The sequence below is a fragment of the Pinus tabuliformis genome, chromosome 1_2 (genome assembly GCF_031772625.1).
Source record: "Pinus tabuliformis cultivar Carrire ecotype Pingquan chromosome 1_2, CPIR1, whole genome shotgun sequence".
Taxonomy (NCBI): domain Eukaryota; kingdom Viridiplantae; phylum Streptophyta; class Pinopsida; order Pinales; family Pinaceae; genus Pinus; species Pinus tabuliformis.
In genome coordinates this window covers 958,713,119-958,717,545 of record NC_142298.1, presented here as the reverse complement: position 1 = coordinate 958,717,545, position 4,427 = coordinate 958,713,119, and the positions used below count along the sequence as shown (strand labels likewise).

The 4,427-nt window shown below is 38.8% G+C and overlaps 1 pseudogene across 1 annotated transcript; it reads right to left on the bottom strand.

Moving 5' to 3' along the window:
• Positions 1-204: 204 nt before the first annotated feature.
• Positions 205-4,038, bottom strand: LOC149209148 (L-gulonolactone oxidase 3-like; annotated as a pseudogene). Its single transcript, XR_016252185.1, has 2 exons — positions 2,893-4,038; positions 205-1,320 (listed from the first exon to the last, which is right to left on the bottom strand). The product of XR_016252185.1 is annotated as an L-gulonolactone oxidase 3-like (transcript).
• Positions 4,039-4,427: the final 389 nt, after the last annotated feature.

Sequence of the window (4,427 nt, the reverse complement as noted above, 5' to 3'; positions counted from 1 at the left end):
GATAATCTCAATTAAAAACCGTTTTTTAATTGAATTTTATTGAAAATAAATTATCTGTATGATTTTGGTTATAGCAGCCACATTATACAAGTGAAATTGAAATGCTAATGAAAGAAAGACCATTTCCCAAATCTTATTCACATGGGAAGCAATGTTTCCGAAATTTTATTAACATCGTAAACAATGTGTAAATCAATCCTCCAGCTCATATCATATCATATCAGATAGGGTTAAAACTCAATCCTTACGGACATGTATGTATCTGTCAAAGCTACATAGTATCTCACCAAAGATATCTGTGATCTGAACTACAATGATTCAACAACTAACCTATCCTCATCGTCAACGAAAACCTAGTTTAATATCATGCTATAAAGAAAAACTATGTAAACCCTCAATACAATCTCAATACCAGGTACGGTATACAAAAACCGTAACCAATTCTGTGACATTCGCTCTGGAAAAGCATTTTTTTCTTCATTGTTGCCTGCAAACGCGAGCACTTGTCCAAATTTTCCCTGGTCTGCAAAAGAATCCATGCTGTGGAGAACAATGGCGATCTACTTTACAGACACACAATCCATCGAAGGCACATCTGTCTCGCCATCTCTGAACTCTGGCCCATTTCCATGTGCCCAACACAGCATCCGACCACTCGCTTGAGAAGAACCCAAATGGATCAAGTCTCTGCTTGACCTCCAAGAATTTCTCCAGGCTCACAGCTCTTTGAGTAGTTCCATCGAATGTAAACACTCGATTCTTTGCCCAGTGTGGCCTTCCACCATATTTTTGCAGAAGCAGCTGCTCAATCTCTTCCATCACATCTTCATTCCACCTGGGGGCATTCGGTTGACGAGAGCGATAGTAGAAGAATTCTATATCGACAGTGTCCTCATTAAAGCCCAAGTAGGCCTCCGATTTCTTAATAAAACGCATCAGAAATCCTCCGTAGTAGTCTATCCCACAAAAGGCCTTAGGGTTGAGGCCACGGAGGAGCTTGATGTCTTCAATAGCTCTGGCGATACTGGAAAGAGGAATGGCGATGGAAGTGTGGAAGAAAAAGCTCCCAGATGATATCATTTGCCTCCAAATGATTTGCATTAGTCGAGCATACGTTTGCCTTGTGATTCTGGTTAGTCTCGGGGTCAGACTGGCATTCAGAGGAGGACTGCATGTAGTTGTTATATCCCACGACGGGGTATCCCGTGAACTTGATCCCATCGTTCAGGAATCCACCTCCTGCCTGCATTGTCTGGCTCAGTCCGGTACTGGCTATCTGACAGAGCTTGTTCACATTCTTGGTTGCTTGTATCTGTTCCTCTGCAGAGCAATAAGCAACTATGTCAATTTGTATAGTGGATCCTAAGGTTCGTTAATAATAAAAAGAGTCATAGAGAACAGAATCCATGTAGAGTGATCCAGAGGTCCATTTATAGTTAAAATAGACAACAGGAGAACACAACCTAAAGAGAAATGCAAACAGAAATAAAACAATTTTACCTCAATGATGGGTGGTCAAAATTACTTGATCAATGGAAAATGGGGGTGATAATGAGCTGAAAATAAATTTGATTGTAAATTCTGGAAATTTTTTGAAATGAAGTTAAGTTAATTATTTGATTGGGCTCTTACATTCCCAAATATTTCTAGTATTGGCAATTAAGATAGTGATTGCTTTGCTAAATGTTTATTATATATTTATATTTAGTATATATATTCAATAATACATAGTATAATTTAAGTATTTTGTTTAAAATTTGAATATTTTCCAGAGCAAAAATTTGAAAGTTGAAATTTATTTTAAAATTTGGAAATTTTGATTAATATTACTAATCTGAAAACGATACAATAACTAAATAAAATTATTCAAATTTTTAATTATATAATATTTATATGATTTTGGCAATTTTCAGACAGCAATATTTTTATACCATATTTAAGAAAAAAAAAATGAAAAGTTAATCCACCTAACCCCTGCATTACCGCTATAATTTATGATTTCATATAATATTTATATGATTTTGGCAATTTTCAGACAGCAATATTTTTATGCTATATTTAAGAAAAAAATGAAAAATTAATCCACCTAACCCTTCCATTACCGCTGATATTTTTATATTTTCAAAACATCTAAATTAATGATCAACTTTAGTGTTTTTTCATCCATAATGAGAATGCTTTTTGAACTAATAAAGTAATGATTATTTTTATTGTTTTCATCCTAGTTGTTGGATAAGAATAATGAATGAATAAGAATGCTTTTTCAATCAATAAGATAAAAGGATATCTGTTGGATGATAATAATGAATGACAATGAGAATGCTTTTTGAACTAATAAAGTAACGATTAATTTTATTGTTTTTCATCCTAGTTGTCGGATGAGAATAATGAATGAATGAGAATGCTTTTTCAATCGACAAGACAAAACGATATCTGTTGGATGAGAATAATGAATGACAATGCTAATCATGAATGATGCCTAATAATTGCTATAAAACCACTATATTTCAAATGGAATTTACCAGAGCGCTAAAATTAAATGGGTCAGATTGACCAATATTTCATTCCTTTACTTCCTGCATTTCGAGGTGATATACTGACTATAAGAAGAGATGGAATGGGCTTGATTTGAACCTGCAATGAAATGAACCTCTAGAATGACCATAGATTGTAACATAAACCCACAAAAAGAATTAGCAAAAGAAGTAGGAATTTTTGAACAAGGATTCAAATCCGATCTCTACTCGATGCTTCTCTTGAATTTAATATGAAGTTCATCAAATAAGTTTCCCAACTAACAATTAGGATCTATCAGGGCAAAACAAGTTTCCCACCGCACAACAACTAAGTTAAAAGAGGGGTGAAAAATAACCTGTACCCAAGTGGGATTACCTATTTGTCTGCTCTGGACGATAGTCTGCACAGTCTGCGGTCGGAAGAGAATCTGTAGGTTTTTTCCCTCTCCCGGAACTGAAACTGGAACCCGGTCATCTATCCTGTAAACAACACGTTGCAGAGAAGGATACCACGTTATGTCTCCAAACTCGTGCCCTCGGGAAAAAGGCACGACCGCGTCTTGAAGATCTAAATCGTCTCTCAACTTGAGAACAACCGACCGTTTGAACATCTTCTCAACTGCAAACGTGATCCGAGAAATGGCTCCCAGCACCCCGAGAGAGATCCTTGCAGCCTTTAGATCCTCGTCATTCTGCGTCAGTCTAATTACCTTCGCGTATCCCTCGAAAGGCGGCGCGGGAATTACCAAATTCATTGCCACCACGTATTCAAAGACGCCGCTGCCTTTTCCCCAGAGCCCGCTACCGTGAGCCGCCGTGCTCACGACGCCGGCCATGGAAACTGCGTCCCAGTAAGTAGTATGCGGCAGGGTCAGCCCTTCCGCAGCCAAACGTTTAATTAGGTCTTTCAATTGAACCCCGGCATCGACTGTAACGGTCATGGATCTCTTGTTCACTATGATTCTTGAATTGTAGTCCCGAGTACTGATTAGAACTCCGGCATTGCCACCCGGGCAGGCAAACCGGTTAAAAGTATGAGACCCGACGCTCATAACTTTTATCTTTCGCCCTTCTCTCACAGCGTCCGCGACGGCCTCGATAAGCTCCTTCTCGCTTCTGGGATACACAACTCTCTCGGCCTTGCAGACCTTCTGATCCTGCCATGATCCTCTGAAATTCGTTATGTCACAGCTTCTGAAGCCGCATGTGACCGTTGGAGCCGAACAAGCAGCAGCCCCAGAGACCTGTCTGGCAATAAAAACAAGTACCCAGCACCCTAAAATCGCGATCCTCATTATTGAATTCTTGCAGCAAACAATTGGAAGCCGGGATACTTTGAATATCCGAGTAGAGCCAGCACAATCATGCAAATAAGTCTAACAAAGATTGCGCAATTTCACGCTGCAGAGCAAACAGCTCCATTGCCATTAATAATGATTCGAGAATTCCGGTTGTAAATTGCGTAATCTTCGCGTGTAATGATAGTGGTTTTGGTGCCCTGTTAACTTTACGAAATGGCATGGTCGGGTTCGGTGAAAAAAAGTATGGGGAGTTCGACTTTTTCAGAGTTTTATCAAATGGTGTGCCAGCGACGCCTGGTTTTATTGTGGTTCCCATGTTAAATTGAATGATGGAGGTTGGTGATCCCATTATGGCGTCCACAGCAGAAACACGATTGAAGTGGGGGGCAGAGGCACGGGGTTCATGCAGTGTGACATTCACTCTTTAGTGTGATTTTTTGGAAGTGGGGCAGAGGCGTTCATGCGTGTGACATTCATTTTTTCCTTAGAATGTTTGGATGTTTTTATTATATTTAAATTAGGGATTCCGTGTTGAATATGGATTGGATTCAAAATTTAATTGTCTTTAGTGTGATTTTTGGAAATTTTTTGGGTGGATTTTGCAGGAATT